At 44.7% G+C, this 23548-nt stretch overlaps 1 long non-coding RNA gene across 1 annotated transcript in view; it reads left to right on the top strand.

Moving 5' to 3' along the window:
* Positions 1-23316, top strand: part of LOC130832486 (uncharacterized) — a 46539-nt gene extending 23223 nt beyond the window's left edge. Inside the window, exon 3 of the long non-coding RNA XR_009048298.1 lies at positions 22582-23316. This is a non-coding gene — a long non-coding RNA (uncharacterized LOC130832486). The remainder of the gene's footprint in view (positions 1-22581) is intronic.
* The last annotated feature ends 232 nt before the right edge of the window (positions 23317-23548 follow it).

The raw sequence follows: 23548 nt of genomic DNA, 5'->3' as shown, positions 1-23548 counted from the left end.
TGACCCAAATCAGACCAACCTGAGTCAACCCCAGACTTACGCTAGGAATACATAGAAAAGTCAGCTTCTATTCATTTGGCTTGCTGACCTGGCAGAATGGAAGTCTGGAATGCTGAGGACATAGGGTGATCCTAACTGACACAGAAAAAACCAGAGCTGAGAGTTGGGAGGAGCATGGTTCCCAAACAACAGGTACACATCTGGATCCAGCCATTCCTGAAGCTGAACTCATTTCAAGACTTTTAATTTACATAAACCAATACATACACACACACACACACACACACACACACTTTTTTTCTTAAGCCATTTTGATTTGGGTTTGTTTCTGTCATTTTCAACCAAAAGACCTGGACTGTACAAGAGGGTAAATACATATTTCTAGGCTGGAAGACAAATAGCTATGGCAAAAGCAGACCATGAGAAATTTATGTAAGGTGCTCTGAAAAGTGAGAGGAGAAAAAAGCAGAACTGGCTTCAAGGAAGAGGCAACTTTTTGTTTTCATTCCACAAACGTTCATCACTCATTTGGAATTTTGATATTCTAATAACAATGACCGTTTGCTGAATGATTACCAGGTATCAGGCCCTGTGCTGAGCCTTTTCCCAGCCTGTTTGTCCTCATAACAGCACCAAGAATAAATTCTATTGTCCTTACTTTACATAAAACAAAACTGAGGCTCAGAGAGGTCAAGTGACTTGCTCAAGGCCACAGAGCAATTAGATGATGAAGTGCTGACTCCAAGACCCAAGCTCTTCACCCCTCCGCTGCACTGCCTCATTCCCACATTTGCCAACATTCTCAAGTTTTGTCCCCAAATGTGTTACCAAGAGATGGTAAACAGAAAGCTGAAGACAGACATAAAGTGGTAGACATGGAGACATGCCGCTCAGAGTCCCTTCCAGGAGGGCCTTTCTTCTCTGCCATGGAGAGAGTGGTCAGCAGATGCTTCCAGCTCCTTCAGGGGCGGCCTCAGCTGCAGACAACCCCCGTACCCAGGCTGTGCCCTTCTGAGGGGAGAGTGAGCTTGGAGCGTTTGGGAGGAGGGAGGAGGAGGAAGAGGGTAGCAGAGAGTGAGGCCAGAGTGGAGCGGAGAGGCGGTTCACGTGGGGCCTGACAAAGCATGCAGACCCTGCTATGGGATCAGCAGGACCAGGTGTAAAATGAACATGCAGGGCCCTTGTTCTGAAATTAAGGATTTTAAAATGGCCACAGCAGAGCGTTAAACCAAGTGCAGGGCTGTTTGGAGCGTGGGGTGCTGTGTGACTACACAGGGGCCCGAGCCCCGGTTAGGAGCTGGATTTTATTTTCTGTCCTGTTGAAACATGACATCTCAGAGACGTGCAGTGACTTTCCCACAGTCCCACAGAGAGCCAGTGCCGGAGGCAGAATTCAAATTCAGGTCTTGTTCTCGCAGCCTCCTCTGTAGCTGGAAGGGCCCTAGGTGGACAACAGTGGCTCTAGGTGCCCGAGACATCAGGGGCCAGGATTAGGGGTTTGCAACCCCGAGACCCTGTGGTCGGCAAACCAATGCCCATTCCCTTCTCCCTTCACCTTTCGCAACAGTGACCAGATCCTCACTTTCCCACCGTCCCTTGCAGCTGGGTCAGGCGTGTGATCAGTCACATGATCAGCTCTGCCGAAAGAGATGTGAAGGGAGCTCTGGGGATTAGGGGAAAGCTTTCACTTTGGGAGAAGGAGGACAGAAGTGGGTGGTGCCGCCCTTCTTCTTCCTCTCATTTAGAGGGACTAAGCGTCTATCCTGAAACATGGCAGGCAAGCCGAGAGACCTGCAGAGATGCCAACAAGACCCCTGATTTTCTTGAGCCACTAAGTCAAGACCAACAACTGCCTCTCTCTGAACTTTTTATTATGGGGGGAAGTTAACCCTTGCTTATTTGAGCCTCAGTCACTTGGATCTCCAGCTACTTGCAGCCAAATCCATTTCTATCTGTCACGGTCACCTCCTCAAGACCATAGGTTGCTCTGGAGCCCCACTGTACATATAGAGATACTGAGTTCTGGAACTGAGAGGAAACTTCCCTGGGTCACACAGTGGAGTCACAAGGTTACTGACTCACCATCCAGTGCTCCTTCTGCTCATGCTATACCTCCTGGTCTATTTCCTTTCATTCGGGCTGCTATAGACACGGCCAACAGCTGCTCTGTAAACTAAACAGAAGGCAGTGACGACCTTGCCCCTGAATCTTTCCAGTCTCTTACGTAAATAGCCCCCAGGCCACTGCCTCCAAGCCTTTGGACCCAGGACAGCTTCCCACATCCTTTAAAAAGATGAGATGACCAAACGTAGAATCTATGCTCCTGGAAAGTGTGAGTCACAAATCATGAAGCAGAAAGTTCACAGCCAGGAATCTGCCTATCGCACTCATAGTCTAGTCCCCAAGGCTTCCACTGAGCTTGTCCAATGAAGCACTGACTCATCTGCAGCTTGTGGTCAGTTCTGACACTCAGATCATCTTCTGCTTTTCTTGTTCCAGGCTGGTGGTCTTTAGTTAGGTGTTGTCAACCTCCTGTCTCTGTCCATGTTCCTTCCACACCCCTCCCCCTTTTTAGAGGATTTATGAATACTAAAGAAGTAATACTGATACTAACAGCACTTTCATATTCTGAGTACTTTAAATGAATTTTAATTTTTTCTCAATAATTACTGTCTGAGATAAGTGGTAGTACAATTTATATTTTATGAACAGAAAAACTAAGGCTTAGAAAAGTTAAGCCATTTGTCAGGGTAGCAGAGCTAGGAGTATTTAGTGGAGCTGGAATATGGCCATGAATCTGTTAGATCCTTGAGTCCAGCTCTAACGGACAAAGCCAACTGGATCCATGTAGTTTCAGAGGCTCCACAATAACAGTTTAGATTATAAAAACATTTATTGTTTTTTAAAAGACTTCTGGATATTGGAGACCCTAAGGTATATTTGGCATTTCAAGGTTGTCATAAAAGACCAAGGCTCCTTGCCTTCAACAGCAAGTCAGCACCTTGTCCATAGGCTTGTCACCTAATGTCATAAAGTGGTTGCCATAGCTCACTCATCACCTCTTTACACAACTATGTCCAAAGCAGGAGAGGAAGAAAAGAGGCAAATAGGTCTCTCCTCATGTGCCTCTTTCTTATCAGGCAGGAAGGAAATCCTTTCCCAGAAGCTCCCAGCTGAGTTTCCCTTTGGCCAGAACTGGGTCAAATGACCACCTCTAGACCAATCGCAGGTCCAGGAGAATAGAATAGCTATGATTGCTTTAAACCAAATATGATTTATTTCCCAGGTCTGGGCACATGGCCAGCAGAACAAAGTCAGGGTTCCGTCAGCAGAAAGGAAGGAGAAAATGGCAGTTGGCATGGCAACCACCAGTGTCTGACACCCCAGTATTTTTAAATGTTTAGCAGAGGCACCAAGTTGGTTTTCAAGATTATTATAGGTGGTGAAGGATGAAGGATGATTATTATAGGATGAAGTTGTGCTTTTTAAAAACTTCTAGTGTTTATTACAAATTAATACACATTTGAAAAAAAACACATATTACTAACTCTCAGAACCATGAATTCATGGACACCGTTTCTCCAGATGAAACAACGGTGTTTAAGGTCTTTTAAAAAATTATATGAGTTAAAGAAACACTGTTCTATGCTACCCTGATTGGAATTTTTTCCAGCTTCTCAGAGGCATTCTGCCTTCAACCTCCTTCTCGAGGAAAATAAACATCCACAAAGATTTGTGTATCATCTGCAAATATGATTCAAATAAAGCCTCGAGCTCAAATATAATCCAGGCTTCCTCAGCCAGGAGGGGCAGGCATCTTGACTCCAGTCCTTTCCTGGTATTTCACCTCTGTCTTAGTGGTTTCACGATTTTATTGGGTCTGCCCCTCCTGTTGTAAGCTGCCGCAAATCCTATTTCTCAAAGAACAAGTATAAGTAATAAACAGAGTGACCACTTGAGATTTCTTGTCCTGGACAGGAATTTTCAAAATCTCCTGAGACGTGAACTCTTTTCATTTAAACAAGAATGTCAGGGGTCCATCCTAAGAACTGGATAAGTTACGGCCCAGTGATCCAATGAGAGGTGCTAGAGCCTTTGTTAAAAGGAATGAAGTAAAAATCAATGCAGACCTTCCTTGAATTACCATGGGGTCACGTCCCAATGAAAATATTAAGTCGAAAATACATTTAAGCTGGACTTCCTAGGTAGTGCAGTGGTTAAGAGTCTGCCTGCCAATGCAGGGGACACGGGTTCGATCCCTGCTCCAGGAAGATCCCACGTGCCACAGAGCAACTAAGCCCGTGTGCCACAACTATTGAGCCCATGTGCCACAACTACTGAAGCCCATGTGCCTAGAGCCTGTGCTGCACAACAAGAGAAGCTACTGTAATGAGGAGCCCACGCACCACAGTGAAGAGTAGCCCCGCCACTCCACAGCTAGAGAAAGCCTGTGTGCAACAACGAAGACCCAACACAGCCAATAATTTTAAAAAGAGAAAATACATTTAAGGGACTTCCCTGGCGGTCCAGTGGTTAAGACTCGGTGTTTTCACTCCCAGGGCCAGGTTCAATCCCTGGTCGAGGAGCTTAAATCCGACAAGCCATGCAGCGCAGCCAAAAAAAGAAAAAATGCATTTAATGCACCTGACCTACCTATCATCCTAGCTTAGCCTTGCCTACATTAAACGTGCTCGGAACACTCATATTTGCCTAGTGTTAGGCAAAATCAAGTAACACAAAGCCTATTTTATAACAGACTGTTGAATATCTCGTGTCGTCTATTGATACTGTACTAACAATGAGGACGAGAATGGTTGTCTGGGCCCAGGATGGCTGTAAGTATATTGGCTGCTCACCCTGTGGCCGTGGGGCTGACTGGGAACAGCAGCTTGCTGCCACTGCCCAGCTTCACGAGCTGGACCACATATATCGCTAGCCTGGAAAAAGAGCAAAATTTAAAATCTGAATTACAGTTTCGACTGAACGCATTATTGCTTTCACACTATCGTAAAATCAAAACATCATAAGTTGAACGACCCTAAGTCGAGAACCGTCTATATGTGCTGATAGCGGAAGATCTCCAGGATCTATGATTATGAGAAAAAAGCAGAACAATGTGTACAGTATAAACACACATTTTCTGTAAAGGGCTTTGTGGGCTACACAGCCCCTGTTGCAAGTCAAGTGCGCTGTCGGAGCACAAAAGCAGCCACACACGGCACACAAACACACGCACAGGACTGTGTCCCAGTACAACTTTATTTATTTACACTGAGAATTGAATTTCATATAATTTTCATCTGCCCTAAAGTATTATCTTTCTTTGATTTTTTTCAACCATTTAAAAATGTAAGAGAATGTAGAAACCATTCTTAACTTGCAGGCTGTACGAAAACAGGCAGCAGGAGAGATTTATCCTGAGAACTATAGTTTGCTGATGCCTTGTATAAACCATTGGTGCAAAAAGAAATGTTAGAGAAACACAGAAACCAGAGAGAGAGAGAGACTACATTACATATATATATGTATGTATGTATGTAATATATATGGGTGTGTGCGTGATATACTATATGTTTGGAGAGAGGGAGTGAGAGAGAGAATGAGAGATTTGTATATATAGTTAAAAGGACACATAAGAAACTGGCAACATTTGGTGCTTCTGGAGACAGGAACTGGGAAAGACCAGATGAAGGCACAAGGAAAACAGTTTTCCCCACAACCCTCTTACACTGTTTGAATTTTTCTCCATGTGCTCATGTTCCTTTTACAAAGCAGAAAACATTTGGATTCCTATGCCACAGTCAATGAGAACGAGATGATCTGAATAAACACGTGGAAGCAACCATGGCACAACTCCAGGGGGTGCTGTTCGTGGGGTTCCTTATAGCCTGGAGCCCCTGGAGTTGTGCAGGCCCCCCTCCCATGTGGCAGCCCTGTTGGCAACAAAATTAACACCAAGACTTTGTATGAAGTGAAATTAATAAGTAATTATTGAGGGAGTCCGGTTGGGGGTGGCGGGGGGGAAGTTGTGGGAGGAACAATAAAATCTCGCTATTTCCGTTTTAGGCTGTTCCTTATCTGGGTCACAGTAAAACCAATGTTCTGCCAATATTTACTTTTGATCTTTGCTCCAGCATGGAGGAAAGATGCCCAGGCCCAGCATAAATGTGAGGGTGGAACTGGGAGTTATGAGAGGAGAAAGGAACTCACCCTGAAATAAAATCATCTCAAGAACCTAAATAAGAAAATGCCATTCATTTCACAGAAACACTTACAGGCCAAGTTTACTTCTTCAACTCCCACTCTCAGAACTCCTGTCAGCTTTCCCAGAAATTTGGGGTTCTGTGAAACCCATTTGGAAGCATTTTTGACCTCGGTCAGAGGTCACAAATGGCCAGCCTCCCACCTAGGTAGGCAGCAGATGTGGATTTTTGATCAGCAGTGGTTTAATGGTTTCAAAAATCAAGACATTTCACACAAATATAGAAGTTTCTGGCTTCCCTTGAAACACTTGGAGCTTAGCCATACTCGACCCATATTCCCACATGGGAACTTTAGGCTGTGTGTAGCCAAGTGTTAGCTGCACCTTTCAGATGGGACAAGGGTTACCAGTTTGCCGCAGTCCCTACCACTCCCTGTTACTCTCCATCAGAACTGCTTCACTCACTTCTTTTTTTTAATACTTTATCCACTCAAGCAATATTTATTGCACACTTACTATGTGCCAGGCACCGGGATTATAGCTGTGAACAAAACAGAAAAAAATTCCCCACTTCATGGAACTTGTGTTCCAGTTAGGAAGACAGATGGTGAAGCCAAAAATAAGGAAAAATACATAAAATGCCAGATAAGTGCTACAGAGAAAAATAATGCAGTAAATGTGGAGGTGGACTGTTAGGTGTGGTTGAGGAAGGCCTTACTGACAAGGTGGTATTTGAACAAATACCTGAAGCAGGTGAGGAAGCAAGCCTTGAGGATATCTGTGGGAAGAATGTTCCAGCCAGAAAGAATGGCAAGTGCAGAGGCCCTGAGGCAGGACTGTCCCTTATATGTCTGAGGAGCAGTGAGGAAGCCAGTGCATCTAGAGAGGAGTGAGTGAGGGGGAGAGTGAGAGATGACTTAAGGGAGGTGTCAGGGGCACAGATCTTGGAGCCCTCATAGGATCTTTGGCTTTTATTCTGTGTGAGGTGGGAGCCATGGAGGATTCTGAGCAGAAGAGGGACATGGTTGGACTTAGGCTTTGATAGACTCCCTCTGGCTGCATGAGGGGAATGGACGGTGTGTATATGTGTGTGGGGGGTGGGGGGGTAGGTGACAGGCATGGAATCAGGGACATCAGTGAGGACCTACTGCAGTAATCCAGGCAGAAGATGATGCTGGCCATATCAGGGTGACGGCCACAGAGGTGGGAGAATAGGTTGGATTCTGGTCATACTTACTGTATTTCCAGCCTGGCTTTTTTAGCACTTATGAGAAACTTCCTTCATTCACTCTGATCCAGCCACATTGTCCTTGCATGATAAAGCCTCAGGGGCTGTGTCTTTTAATTCCCCAAAGACCCTATGAGTTCATTTGATTGTTAAATAGCCCCATTTTACAGATGAGGAAACTGAGGCATAGGAAGATGGGCTCCTGTTCACTCAGTGTATTTTCTAAAGAGGCTCACAGCCATTTCTCCCATCCCTCATGATTTTTCTTTTTTCCTTCAAAAAATAGCTTTATTGAGATATAATTCGCATACCACAAAATTTGCCCTTTTAAAGTGTACAATCCAGTGGGTTTGGGTATATTCACAGAGTTGTGGACCCATCAGCACTATCTAATTTAGAATATTGTCATCGAGAAACCCTGTACCCATTAGCAGTAGCTCCCCATTTTCCCCTTCCCAGCCTTTGGTAACCAGTAACCTACTTTCTGTCTCTGTGAACTTGTGTCTTCTGGACATTTCATACAAATGGAGTCATACAATCTATGGGGTTTTGTGACTGGCCTCTTGCACTTAGCATGTCTTAGAGGTTTATCTGTGCTATAGCCTGTGTCAGTACTGCGTTCCTTTTTATGGCTGAATAACATTCTGTTGAACGGATGTGGCACACTTTGTTTATCCATTCATCTGTTGACGGATGTTTGTTTTCACGTGACATATGTCTTCACTTCTCTTGAGTATATATATATATAGGGATAGAATTGCTGGTGAAACTCTATGTTCAACCTTTTGAGGAACTGCTTTTCCAAACTGTTTTCCAAAGTGTCTGCACCATTCTAAACTCTCACTGGCACTGTGTGAGGTTCTAGGCTCTGTACATCCTCCTCAGGCTCTTCTTATAAAGTGACCTTGACTCTCCTCCCATTGAGTGGTGAAGTCTCTCCATCCTCTCCTGTCCTTTCCCCTTGATACCTGGATGACTGCATCAGTTCATGACTGCATCAACTGACAGAGTGCAGAGCAAATGATCCTACATAACTTCCGAGCCCAGATCATAAAAAAGCCTTGCATTTCCAGCTTGCTCTCTGGGAACCCAGCCACCATGTTGTGAGGAAGCCCAACTAGCCCCGAGTGCAGAGACCACACCACATTTAGGGTGTCCTAATGCCAGCCCCGCTGAGAAACCAGCTGCCAGCCATGCAAGTGAAGACTCTCCACATGATACCCGTGACCCCCAAGGCACCAAGTCACCCCCAGTCTTCAAGTCACCCCAGCTGAGACTGCTAACATCATAGAATGGAGATTGTACATCTCTCTGTACCTTGTCTGAATTCCTGACCCATGGGATCCAAGAGATATAAACCCAAATGAATAGAATGGCTGTTTTATGCCATTAAGTTTGGGGGTGTTTGTTACACAGCAGTAGTAACCAAAATGCACAGCTAGCAAGGGGCAAGGTCCAAATTCAAACCCTAGTCTATCTGCCCTCAGGGTCATCCCTCTATGATTCCTTTATGAGGTGTGCTGCCCCATACCTCAGACTGTGATGGGGTGGGGGTGGGGGGTCGATGCTCCCTTCCTGGTCCCATTTGACTCGGTGCATCAGGTGACACCCCCTTTCTCAGGCTGACCTTCTGGCAACAACATAAACCATTGATGGAAATGCCTTCTTTTTGTTTGTCAGATTGTTTGTTTCTGCTACCATGGTTATTATTTAAAACACAAGAGTTCTTATTCTTTTTACAAATGTTAGAATAAACAAATAGGGAAAAATAAAATCCACCTGTCATCCCCAGCATACAGGGAGAATCTCCACGAAACACTAGACTCCAGGGTTGAATCACATGATACAGGCATTTAACTGAGACGATTTCACCATGAACACTGGGCCAAAGTGGGGGCGGGTGGGAAAGAGAAATGACCTAAATAACTCAGGTGAGTCCAGCTGGCAGATCCAATCTTTTGTTCAGCACGTCCCCAAACACAAGGCAGTCCCTCCATCCAGTGGCTATTTTGATTTACAAAGAGTTCATAGTGCACTATGGTTGAGAGAAAATTTAACTTATTTTCTAGGATCATTTTGGCTCTACATAAAAGAACTTTTCTCCCCCAACAAAAATGGGATTGCTTTACACGTACTGTTTTGTACTTGTATTTTTCACATAACGACATACCTGAACTGCTTCCTATGTAAGCTGCTTCCTCGTGGCCTTTTTTGTAGGAGCGAAGCTTTCGAGTGTTTCACGTGATGTCTTGGTCTGGGCTGTAACACAGTAAAAGTCTGCTGAAAAACCATGAATCTTCCAGTTGTAATGTTGAGTGAAAGAAACCAGACAGGAAAGAGCCCATACTGTGTGATTCCATTTATATAAAGTCCAAAAGCAGTAAAATTAAGCCATGGGGTTAGAACTCAGGACAGTGGTTAGTTAACCTTGGGGGGGATTTACTGGGAGGAGACATGAAGGGGGCTTCTGGAATGTTCTGTTTCATTCTGGAACATTCATCTGGATGCTGATTAGTTGAGTTTGTCCACTTGGTGAAAATTCTCTGCATGATGTGTGCACTTTTCTGTGCAAAAAATAACAAAAAACAGCAGTGTTTTCAAAACATGGGCTGTACTGTACGGAAATATATGTTTCATATTTTTGCCACATGTAGACATATGTGACTGCTTAGAGGACTGGATATGGAGTTGGCAAACCTGGATCTGAATCCTGGTTTGGCCACTGATAAATGCGTCACCTTGGGCAAATTACTTAACCTCTCTGAGCCTCAGTTTCTTCATCTGGACTCCTTACCAAGCCCACAAGGCCCACAAGATCAGCCCCTGCCACCCTCTGCAAGCGGATCTGCCAACCCTCTTTGGCTCTCTGGCTACGCTCCAGCCATGCTGGTCGCCATTCTGTTCTTCCCACAAGCAAAGCTTAGTGTAGCCACAGGGCCTTTGCACTAGCTTTTCCAGCTACTATCCTCTTCCCGATTTCCTTGTGATTGGTTCTTTTTTCTCATTCATGTCTCAATTCAAGTATCACCTCCTCAGAGAGCCCCTCGCTGACCACTTCCCACACCAACCATCATCAGTTATATTCCCTGGTCTCATTTTTCTTCCCAGCGTCTCTGTCTGAAATTGTCATACTTGTTTTTTTTGTGTGTTGCTGTTGTTTACTGGTTATTTTTTCGGCACTCCCTCTGGATCCATGGGCTCCACGAAATCAGGGATCTTGATAGTTTTGTTCATTGCCAGCATCCTGAAACAGTAACTGTTTGTTGTATGAGTTAATCATTCCACATAGTGATCTGATTCTACTTTATAGGATCCTCAAGAGGTTCAATGAGATGATGTCTTGAAAGCGCATTTTAAGCATCCAGGTTTATAAAACGTGAGAGAACTTTGAAAGCCGTGTTTGAATGTGGTCAATTACTGAGAGGACTCTAAATAAGCTTAGGTTTCCCCTCTAGCTAGACCTTCAATAATCTGATCTCTGCTCAAAGTCACTATACCTTCTGCAGCCATTTCCTCCCTCATCTTCTGTGCTATTGGCCATTTGCCTGGAACAAAATCACTGATATTCTTGTTTATTTTATTTCTATAATATTACTTTAACATGATATTAAGTCATTCAGAAGATACAAAGAGTATAATAAGAAGTCTGTCTACCTCTGACTCTTGACCCAGAGGCACCTAACATTTCCAGATACCTGGTAAATGATTCCAGAAATTTTCTACACATAAACAGGCATGTAGGGATATATATCCCCACCTTTTCTGTTTACACAAAAAGGATCTAATTATACACAGATCTGCTTTATATCTTTGCTTTTTCTTTTTCCCACTTTACAATCAATTTCCCTATTACTGCGTATGGAGTGGTTTTGCTCTTTTTGGAAACTGTGTGGCATATCGTGATTTATCCATTCGCCTGTTCGTGGACGCAGGTGAATTCAGTCACTTGCTCCTGAAAACAGTGACTGTCCTCAAACATACATCTTGGGGCCCAGAGAGTCACGGGAATCCTTTTGAGTCTGTGAAAGGAACCCAAGAGCTCACCCTTCCCCAACCTCCTCTCCATCCCCCGCCAAACACCCTCCCGGGTGTTTGTGTTTTGGCCTTTTAAAGACTTTTTCAAAGTTGACTTTGGCTTCTTGGCCTGAACTCTGAAGTGTTTGAGCTGATAAGATAGTGGGCTTGGCGCAGGGGGGTGGGAGCAAATAGTTACCTTGGAGGCCCTCAGCCCCAGCAGAAGAGGGGCCACGGCCCACCTCCAGCAGCAGGCAGTGTGGACAGGAGGAGCTTGAACCCATGCCAGGGCCCAGACGGGCTGGGGAAAGGGGGGGGGGGGCGGGGGGGTGGTGGCGGCACACAGGCTGTTCCTCCCCAGTTCCTCGCGACCTTCAAGAGCAGTGCGGAGTGGGCCCGGCAAGGGTTGGCTTATTGACCGGGGCCTCTCAGAAACCAAACAAGACACCACGGGCCAGTTAGAGCAAAGTCCTGGCAAACCTCAAGACCCGGGCACATCAAGAAGCCTTGCACGCTGAGGGGCCTGAGGGGCCATGGAAGGGCCCAGTCTCCAGGGATGTGGCACAGTCGTGGCACAGAATCACCACACGCTGTCAACTCTTATCTCATTCCGGGGATTTTACCTGCCCAACACCCATCTAGGTCCCAGGCCACAGACGTGAACAAATTAGTCCAGATTCCTACCTTCCAGAACTTTCTTCAGTCTAGAATAACAGAAAGGAGACAAACAGGCAAGGAGTTCCCAGGGTGCCACAGACGGGGCTGTGGGGGCCAGAGCGGGGGCACCGCCGGGCCTAGGGTGGGGGAAGGCCTCCCCCATCGTGACACATCCCAGCTGAACAGCCACCTGGGACTCCCCAGGGCTTCCCAGGATCCCCAGGGCCCGCAGCCGCTGCGTGATCTGGGCCCACCCACTCCCCAGCCTGGGTCCGCTTCGTTGTCAGCGTGTCAACCCCCCACGCTGCGCCTCCCTCAGGTCCTCAGAGTGCTGCTCCCTCTCCCTGCAGCACCTCACCTCCCACCTCCTCAGCCGAGATGTCACCTCCTCCTCCAGGAAGCCTTCCTCAATGCCCGGGATGGGTCTGGAGCCTCCTCAGGGCTGTCTCATCCCCCTGTACACTCCCTGTCTCAGCTCTGACTGCTCTGGATTGGGGTCACCATTCGTGGGTGGCCAACGTGCCCCAGCATGGCCAGCGTGCAGGCTCTGTGGCCAGCCTGCCCGGATTCAAGTGCGGGCTCCCCCTCATAGCTGTACGACCTTGGGCTGCAGTTTTCTCATCTAGAAAGTGAGCGTTATGATGGCGCCCACCGCCCAGGACAGCTGCGAGGAAGAAGTGATTTAATTTAAGTGCTGAAAACAGTGTCTGGCACAGAATTCGTGCTCAGTGTTATTACACCGTCTCTCTCTCTCTCTCCCCCCCCTCCCCAGACCTTAGTAGGTGCTCACTTAACATTTGCTGGATAAATTAATGCCACCCTTCAGATATGTTCGTGAAGATGAGCAGTGGGGGGAAATTGCTTGTGATATAATGGAAAAGCTTTTAAAAACACAACACTAAATAGTTGAGTGGTATGATTTACAACTATGCAGACACACACACGCACCCCCCTTAGCAGACGAGAAAGAGAGAAAAATCCAGAGTGTTCGTGTGGTTGTATTAGAAGGATGGGACAAAGAATAATTTTTCTTCTTTCTTTGTTGTGTTTTTTTTTTTCTAATCTTCTTTAATAAGCATGGTTTCAATTTAAATGGGAAAAAATAACAAGTCTAGAGAAAGGGGAGCCCGCAAGCCTTTTCTGTTCCATAGAGTTTTCCCACAAACTGGGGCAGGGTGGGGCGGGGCGGGGTGGTCAGAGAAAGAGCTGCCCTTTAGAAGTGAAGCAAGAGTGGGAAAACCAGCGCGTTCTGGGCCAGCGGAAGGTGTCAGCCTACCAGGAGGAAGTTGCGCGAGTAATGACAAAGCACGCCCTCTCCCAGCACGGGGCATGGTGGGCATTTTGGACGCTGCCACTCCCCGAAGCCTCCGCAGACCCCAGGCTGGGCCAACGACGCCGCCTAACGCCACAGCCCCATGTTCCCTTCTGCCAACATGTATCACACCACTGTGTCTGTGCCCCTCTTCACGTACATTACCTAGCTTGGCGTGGTTCTGACAGCCTGTGGATGAGCAAGCCATAAGGTCACTATGTTAGCCTCATTTCACAGAGGGGGAACCGAGGCTCAAAAGGTTTGATGATTTGTCCAAGGTTGCCTAGCTGACAAATGGCAGTCTAAATTTAACACCGTTTGGTTCCATCCTTGTCTATGACTGGCCTCTTTCTTCTCATTTCTACTAAACCAAATGATGAGTTTCTAGAGGAAAGCGATGGGTTCTCAGGCTTCACTGTGTCCCCAGGGCTTGGCCAGGGTCTAGGACATGCGGGCCTGATAATAATGATTGAGTAGATGAATTAACAAATGGGGGATGGATAGATGGGTAGATGGATGGATAGATGGGTGGGTGGATAGATAGATGGATGGGTGAGTAGGTGGGTGAAATGCATGAGTGAAAGGATGTATGGAGGACGGGTGGATGGATGGATAGATAGATGGATGGATGGGTGGGTGGATGGATAAATGGGTGAGTAGGTGGATGAAATGCATGAGTGTAAGGATGGATGGAGGATGGATGGATGGATGGATGGATAGATAGATATCAATGGGTGAGTGGGTGGGTGGAATGCATACATGGAATGAATGCATGGCTGAATATGTAAAAGAATTAATTAAATAGATGATCATGAAAGGCAGAGGGCACTAGGAGGATGTGTGTTTGTTCCTGGACCTTGAATACACCCTTCAGGAAGGTTGCAAACAGGCAGCTCTCAATCAGGCTTCAAACATGTTTTGTTTGGTCATCAAAGAGTTTTTAATTTTTTTAGTTAATCACCATTATTTTAAAATTAGGAAATTTCACATGAGAAGTCTAGATTTCTGGCTTATCTTGCAAAATTGGGCCAGCGCACATGCCAGGAAACAAAGTGCCCTGACTGACAGGGCTGAGCTATCTGGGCACTGCAGTCCCCACCGCTCCCCAGTGCCTCTCTGATGTAGAGGTAGGGTGTCAACTGCCATTTATCATGGCACTTCGGGCTGGCGTTTGTCTCATAGTATAAGTACAATGAAAATGAAAAATCTCTTGTACCCGACTTTCCTTTGAAAGTGGGGAAATGAAAATATGTAAAAAGAAAACTGGGGGAGAAAGTATTTCTTTGTGGAAGAAGAGAATATTACTGTGGATCTGATGCCTAAACAATGCATACTTTCTTGAGGGACAGTAGAGTACAGTGGTTAAGGGCACAGGTGCTGGAGCCTGACAACCGGATCCAAGCCCCAACTCTGCTGCATACTTGCTGTGTGGCCTTGAGCAAGTTACTGAACCTCTCTGGGCCTCAGTTTCCTAATCTCTAAGGCAGAGATGGTGTCAGTCCCAGCCTCCAGGGTGTTAATTAACAAGTTCCTATATGTGAAGCTCTCTGTGTTAGCCAGGACTACCTTCGGTCACTTTGTGTGACTTGCCTGGGCCCTGTAGGTCCACAACAGGGGTTCTAAACCCAGGGCCATTTGGCAATGTCTAGATTTGGCAACGTCTAAAGATATTTGGGGCTGTCATAATGTCCCATTCCAGGCTGCAGCCAGTTAGATAAGGGATGTGTCCCTAGCACCTCCCGGTGGCCTCATCCCTAAACTGCATGAAACTCTCTAGCCTGGAGTGGTGGTGGTGAGAATGGGGACTTATCCAGGGCCATCTTCATCCAGACTCGGTGGGAACATGAGGATTTAAGATAATGAAAGACGACAGCAAAAGCTTGGCAGACAAAATGACATGGGTTTGGATCCCACCTCTTCCACAGACCAGCAGGGATAACTTGGACAAATCCTATGACCACTCTGGACCTCAGTTTCCTCATCTGTAAAATGGGGATAATGTTACTTCACAGTGTTGTTGGTAGGATTAAATTAAGTAATATACATAAGCAGATGGCACATATTGGATGCTTCATAATCCTCCTCTCTGACACAGGTGTTCACCTAGATCCATACCCAATTACATTTGATGAACTTCCAATATACCTAGAGTAATTTTAAAATAAGTCTCAAGTAAATAATTTTGCTGCAAAGGCATATTTACTGATGTGGAATGGGATCTACAATATATTGTCAAATAACCTCAAGCCTCAAAAACATTATAAACGGGGGATCCCATTTTTGCTTGATATATCTGTAGTTTAAAATACATACACTGGTAACATTTATGAGAAACAAAGACCTAATTTTCTTAGTATATAAAGAGCTCTTGTAGATGAAAAAAGAGACAATTCTTCAACAGAAAAATAGGCAAAGGACATGAATGCTTTGCTACCAGAAAAGAAATATGAATGGCCTTCAGATATATTTTAAAATTTCCACCCTAAGGAAAGACTATGCAGATTACAACCACGGTGAACACATTTTTCCCCACTCAGCAAGGCAAAAATCGAGAGGTCAGATAATAGTTGGCTTTGGCTAGAGTGTGGGGAAAGCAGTGCTCACGTAAGTTGTTGGTCTGAATATCAATTGGTAGGTATGACCTTAGAAAGCGTTTAGACAATAAGTGTTAAAATTTAAAAATGCACCTGCCCTGTGACTGGGCAGTTCAGCTGCTAAGAACTTATCCCTACAGAAATAGATCCACATACACGGAAAGACTCCTGTGAAAGGAATACTAATTGTAGCATTGTTTGCTGCAGTAAAAGACTGGAATCACCTATATGACTATCACCGGGAACTGGTTAGATCAATTATTATATTCAGAAAAAAGAATGTGTGAAGAATGCTCTCCTAGTGCTGATCTGGAAAGATCTCCAAGGTATATTGTTAAGTAAAAAACCAAACAAAACCAGTGCAGAACAGGGTGTGGACTATACTTCTATTTAGAGAAACAGTTACAGGAATCCATGTACGTGTTTGCTTATTTACCCTCTGGACATCTCTGTAATGATCCCCAAGAAACGATAACCAGGATGGCTTCCGGAGGGGGAAGCTTGGAGATTTGGAGCTGGGGGGCAGGGGTTAAGGATTAGAGGGAGAATATCCACTGTAAATCTTGTGGTACTTTTTCAGTTACTTTTCATGTAAATATTTCCTTATTAATTTTTTTTAAAGTTTTTAATGCATACTGATAGATGAGAGAGAGAAATACCCACAAGGATGTGCTCCAAAGTGTCAGCAGCAGCACTTATCGGTGGGTGGCTGATGGGAATTTGGGGTGACTTTTATTTTCTTCTTTTTACTTAGATGGATTTTCTAATTTTTAAAAATAATTGTCAAAGGATGTTTGGTAGCTTAAAAAATTCTTTAAAAGTAGGCCCTCCGTGTTTTCTTGGTAGTCAAAGGAAAATTAACTTCTGCATTGAAAAGCAACAGCAGAAAATGTGCACTCCCTTTAATAGTCAGATTATTTTCATTGCCAAGAACAGTGTGGGGTCTGAAGTTAGGTGATTGGAAATACATTCCGTGAGAAAGTGAGGATTAATATCGTCATCCTGTGCACTTGATGAGCATCAAAACTCTTAAGCTTCCAACTGAAATCTGGGCTCGAATCAGGTTTGAATCTGCCACTTATTAGTTGGGCACATCATTCCAACTCTCTTGTCCTCAGTTTTCTCATCCATAACATGGGAAGACCATAGCACTGGTAGGAGGCTCGTGTGAGATAATGCCCATCAAGCACGTAGCTCAGGGTGGACGCGGAGTGAGACCCAGTTCTTATTCCATGCACAGTGGGAAAAGGGAACAGTCAGGAATTCTGCACCCAAGGGAAGGACAGGATAGGGGCCCTTTGCCTTCTTCATGAGCAGTTTGCAAGCTCTGCCCAGAGTCCCCGGTACTCGGCCCATCTCAGCCTGGCAGTCTTCCGACACTTTGGCGAGAGTGACACCAAGTGGCCAAGCCTGAAATGACACCTTCGGGTCTCAGGTTTATTACGAACCTCCACCTGTGATCTTGAGCAAGGTGCTGAACCTCTCTGGATCTCATTTTTCTCAGCTGTAAAATGGAGATAAAGCTGCCTGTGTGATAGGGCAGAAGTGAGGAGTAAATGAGGACATAAGTCATCTCCAGGCCGCTACCTTACACGGCAAACACCTGGGAGCACGCAGCTCTCATTATCATCCCTCCCTCAAACTTCCAGTTTCCTTCCATCTTCCCCCAGAGTGATTCTAAACCAGATTCCCCTAAAGTACAGACCAAGTGCCAGTGGTGCTTCATTGGAAGGTTTTAGCGGGAACAGGGCTGCACCATCCAATAACATTCCATTCCATTTTCTTTCGAAAGTTCTGATGATGTCTAGGTAACAGTTTGATAGTGATGTGTCTTTAATGCCTTTCTAATGCTTACCCATCCTCCTTTTCAACAAAAAGAGTGTGGGCCTCAGACTTAGAGCCTTCAGATGGCAAGGTTATTTGGCCACAATTTAATGAAGTTAAATGTTTTCATAATATTTACTTTTTTGTGGTCACCGTTTGTTGAGGGCAAGTGGTGCAGGTTTCCCATGTACAATAGATGTGGTAGATTGTGTTATTGTCAGTGTTTATCAGTCCTTGCTACTGCCAGTTCCCTGGTAACTCTCTCTACTGATGTCAGGCTTGCCTGTGTGACTTCCTTTGACCAATAGCATGTGAGCTAAGCTTCCAAGGAGAAGCTTTAAGAGCCAGCACGTGGTTCTGCCACTTGCTCTTTTCTCTCCACTGTGGGTGAGTTGGGAAGGGGGTGGGCTGCTTCTTCAACCTGAATTCCAGAGTGAAAATGACACATGGACCCTAGCTGCAGCCAACCTGCAACCAACATGAAATATGAATGAGAAATAAACCTGTGTTTTTGCCAGCCCACTGAGATTCTAGGGTTGTTTGTTTTTGCAGCAAAATCTAGCCTGAGTTGACTGATACAGTAGAAATAAAACATTTCCTTTAAAAATAAATACACTTTAGCAAAATAAATGTGTTTGTTTAAAGAAAAATATTAAGTAAGATGATGGTGCAGGCAGTAGGGGACACACATAATGAAGGTGGTGGTTGGATGACTGAAGTTAAGAAACTCTGGTGCGGTTTTAAATGTGAACACTGTTACTCTAGGTTGCAGGTGGCTCATCTCAGAGCCCCCCAAACACATTTCAATTCAGATTTCAAACTCTCCAGTCTGCCTCCCCTCATATAGCCAGAGTGAGTTTATAAAGCATAAATTTGATCAGGTTCCTCCCCTGCTCTAACCTCTTTGATGGCTCCCTTGTGCCCTCAGGATAAAGTCCTCAATCTTCATCATAGCCTGCGAGGCCTGTCATAGTCTGTCCCCTCATCCCACCTTCTCTCCCCCTTGCACTCTCTGCTCTAGCCACACTGATTGCTTTGTTATTCTTCAAACATGGCAAGCGTGCTCTTGCCTCAGAACCTTTGAATTTGATATTCTCTCCACCTGTAATGCCCTTCCCCAAGATAGGAACATGGCAGTTCCTTACTCCCTGAGGTCTCTGCTTAACTATTACTTTCTCAGAGTTCTTCCCAGACCATCCTATACAAAAATAGCAACCCTCCGTTCTCCTGCCCCCTTACCGTGGTTTTTTGCTCCATATCACCTGTTATCCTCCAAACACATCACATGTTTGTTTATAGTCTGTATCCCCCATTAGAATGTTAGCTCCTCAAAGGCAAAGTTTTGTCTGTTTTTTCACTACTGTAGCCCCAGTGCCTAGAACACCATCTGGCACATAGTAGGTGCTCAGAAAGTACTTGCTGGGTGAAGGAATGAATAAAAGATGGCAAAGGTAAACCCCAGCATCATTAGGCCCAGGACATAATACTATCTTTTTTTTCCTATTTATTTCTTTTTAAATTTTATTTTATTTTTTATTGGACATCATACTACCTTTAAGTCAGCTGATAAAGAACTTCTCTTTCCCAATGGTTCAGATCACATGAGTCTCATTGACTACCTCAGATCACATGTCTCTCTGACCCAATCACTGTGGCCAGAAGAATGGAACACACTGATTGGCCAGGCCTAGCTCATATGCCCATATTTAAGTCCAGGAGTAGGCTCAGCCCCGCATAAACCACGTGAGCTCTGAGTGAGACAGAGTGTTCTGTAAGGAAACCATGATCTTCTTATCATAAAAAGAGGAAATGGCTGCTAGGTACGCAAACCCCCAAAGGTAAATTATTCACCTGGTGAGTGCCTAGGACTTAGCATGAGTTCTATGAATGTGGAGACTTATTTGGGATCAAGTTGAATTCGGGTGGGAGGTGAGGTAGAGGGAACTCTGCTAATACCAGAGATGGAGCTAGAATAGGAGCAGGTGATTCAGGCAGTCCCTAGACACCAGTGTATCCATGGCATTAAAATACTGCTGAAAGATCTTCATTTTCTACATGCAACTTCTTACATAATCAGCAAAATATTAATTAATCTCTATTCTGACACTAAGGATGACACCCTTGAGAAGAAATTTAAAAATAAATATTGTTGGCTCAAATCTATTACTGTTGATTAATTTGAGGACCCACATGTGCTCATTGCATGATAGAACCATAAGGCATACCACAAACCCCAATGACCAGCCAAGTGGGGCCTCCTGAAATTGGCAGTCATGGTCAGCTGAAATTCTGAAACCATATGGTGTAGTGCTGTTATTGGGAATGAGTAATCTATTTTGTTCCAGGATCTAAATTCTATACTCTTTAGTAATGCCTTCAGTGGTAGAGTTTGAGAATTGTCCCCCAATATTGGTTTTGACATTGATAGAAGCCCCATAGAAGCACATGGCTGCTCAGAATAAAGACTACATTTCCCAGCCTCCTTTGCAGTGGGGAGTGGCCATGTGATTGAGGGATGGTCAATGGGAGGTGAACAGAACATGGGAAAGCCAACATGGTGGTCAGCCATTTGGCCTTTGGGGTGGGGGCAACATGCTGATGATGATGGGGCCCACGCCCCCAACAGCTTCACAGTCTGGAGTCACCACCCCAACTCAGGCTTCAGGGCAAAAGAGAAACTTCTATAGTATTTCTGTCTCTCATGTCTCTGAACCCCACAAATGAAGTTATATTCAAAATAATACACTTCTAAAGAAGTGGGTCTGGCTTGGAAAATTGCATAAAATATATGCATGAAGTAAATACTTTAAAAAAAAAAAAAACAGAAAGAAATACACAATATTGATTCTCTTAAATCAGCTTATTCCTGTTCCACAAATACTGAAGACTATGTATGTAAAGGAAGACACCCTGCCCAGGGTGCCCTTATATTTTAGCTGCTTTAACAAAACTACCCTTTGGCACCTTTAACTGAAGTCCCCCAGGCTCCTGATTCCCAAACCGGGCTGACTATCCGTAGCATTTGGGGAGTCTTCTTAAAATACAGATTTCTTGGCCAGTTCATTTGACGACGTAGGATACGAGGAATTTATAATTTACAAATACTCCCCGCCTTACCAGCTGTGTGACCTTGGGCAAGTAACTTAACTTCCCTGCGCTCCCTCTTCCAAAAAATGAGGCCAGTAATAGCACCTGCCACAATAGGGCTGTTGTGAGGGTGAGTTCATTCCGCACCGACAAAACACTTAGCATGGTGCCCGGAACAGAGTGAGATCTGTATGTATTAGTATTGCGCCTGCTGGTGAGAGAGTGAATAATGCAACTCTCAGGAGGACAATGTGCACTCTCTACCCAGAGGTTAAATGTGTCCTCCTTGACCCAGCAACATGGTGGCTAAAAACTTTGCCTAAGATGGCCCTCATTTGTCCAGCTATGTGCACTAGAATGTTCTTTGCAGCATATACTCAGTCAGCAAGCATTTCCTGAGCACCTACACGTTACAGGCTATGCAGCATAACAGTCTCCCAAGCCGCAGTGACTTAATACAGCAAAGGTTTATTTCTTACTTTTGCCTGACGATGCAGAGAGTGCCCTTCTCCATCTTGTTGCTGTGCCATCTTAAAGACGTACATGGCAGGCAAAGAGACAGCTAGAAAGTTGCATGGGATTTTTTAAGGACTAGGCTGGAAGTGGCTTCCAGCACTTTCCCACATCCCATTGGGCAGAAATGAGTCACATAGTTACAACCTGATTGCTAAGGAGGGTGAGAGAGGCAAAGGAGCTATTGAGTACGCCTTGTCCCTGTGACATCTGCTACATTGTGTTGTCCCTGTGACATCTGCTACATTCAAAGGACTGTTCTAGGAGCTGGAGACTTAGAGATGAGAAAGACCAACAAGGTCCTGCCCTCACAGAGCTTCCCTGATAATGAACTTCTATTTGAAACATGACCCCAGGCATATGTCATTTTACACTTGAGCAAGAATATCTGAAGGTTTTGTTTGCAGAAGCTAGGGCTATTGCAACAAAGAGTATATACATTTATCACTTAGATAGATATGGTCAAAGTGCCCTCCAAAGGATTGTGCCAGTTTCCACTTCCACCAACACGGTACAAGAGTGCTTCTTTTCCTGCAGAACTTACCAGCACACAGTGTTATCACACTTTGGATTTTTGCCAATCTGATAGATGAGAAATGATCTCTCTGTGTACTTTTGATTTGCATTTTTTATTGTAAAGGAGGTTGAACATCCTTTCATGTATTTATGAGCTCTTTGTATTTCCTTTTCTGAGAACTGTGTGTTCATATCCCTTATCCATTTTCCTAGTGACATTAGTAAATGAAAGATGAAGGGGCAGAACAGGATGCCTATTATATCCACTTTTGTAAATTAAAAGCAAAACAATATTTTGGCATATACATATGAATATTCTTGTATATGTATAAAACTTTTCTACAAGCAACCACAAGAAACTGTTAACGGGGGGGTAGACTCGGTGCCACTTTTTTGCCTGTGAGCTTAAAAAAAAATGTTAACTTTTAATTCCCTGAATGTGGGGGGTGGTTTATCACACCTGTTTGCTATATTTTGAAACTTTCTGAATGACTTCACTTTCCTAACCACATACAAGTAGTACTTGAATTATTATTTTGTCAATGTGGGTAGGGGTTATTTGGCCTTTTTTTCCCTTCATATTTTTCGTATTTCAAAAACTCTAATATCTGTTATTTTCATTCCAAAAATTTAGAAGCATACTGTATCTGCAAAAAAAAATCACCATTAAGAATTGAGGTCATCCCCAGAATTCAGCTCGTCTTAAACACTTTATAAGTACTCAAGAGGGGACATCCCTGGTGGCACAGTGATTAAGACTCTGCCTGCCAGTGCAGGGGACATGGGTTTGATCCCTGGTCGGGGAGGATCCCACGTGCTGAGAAGTAACTAAGCCCGTGTGCCACAACTACTAAGCCTGCGCTCTAGAGCCCGAAGCCACAACTACTGAAGCCCGCGTCTCTAGAGCCCGTGCTCAGCAACAAGAGAAGCCACGGCAATGAGAAGCCTGTGCACCACAACGAAGAGTAGACCCCGCTCACCGCAACTAGAGAAAGCCTGTGTGCAGCAACAAAGATCCAATGCAGCCAATAAATTAATTAATTAATTTAAAAAAATAAGTATTCAAGAAGTGTTTGTTGGATTGAATGAAATGAAAGCTTCTCTTTAACTGAATCATCAAAGACCCCAGATATGGAATTAGAATATTCTTTTGTTTTCAAGATCAACAAGAGAGAGATCAAAGCTGCCTTGCCAGGACATTTTTTTTTTCTCTTTTTCTTTTTCAGGTGAGAAGGCTGGTGCCTCTGTCCCATAAAGTCAAGGGCCTCAGAAAACCTGTAAGGGATTTCCTATGCGGATGCTCCCCTCTCAATAATGCCTATCAGACCTGAGGTTGTATCTCATTGGTTGAGTTTAGGTCATGTGCCCATCTCAGCCAATCACTGTTGCCAGGGGTGGACCACAGAGATTGGTCATGCCCCACACCTGAAGCCAGGGGAGTAGTCTACACTATCCAAGCCTCATGGTCCAGCACCAATGGAGGTGTGATTTTCTCAAAGGAAAATTGGAGTGCAAATAACAAAAGAAAGAACAACAGATGCTGGAAGGCAGAAGCAACATCACATGTCCTCCATAAACACCTAGTAAGTACAAGACGCTGT

The sequence above is a fragment of the Hippopotamus amphibius genome, chromosome 12 (genome assembly GCF_030028045.1).
Source record: "Hippopotamus amphibius kiboko isolate mHipAmp2 chromosome 12, mHipAmp2.hap2, whole genome shotgun sequence".
NCBI lineage: Eukaryota > Metazoa > Chordata > Mammalia > Artiodactyla > Hippopotamidae > Hippopotamus > Hippopotamus amphibius.
The sequence above is the reverse complement of the archived record's forward strand: the minus strand, read 5'-3'. Positions and strand labels throughout refer to the sequence as shown.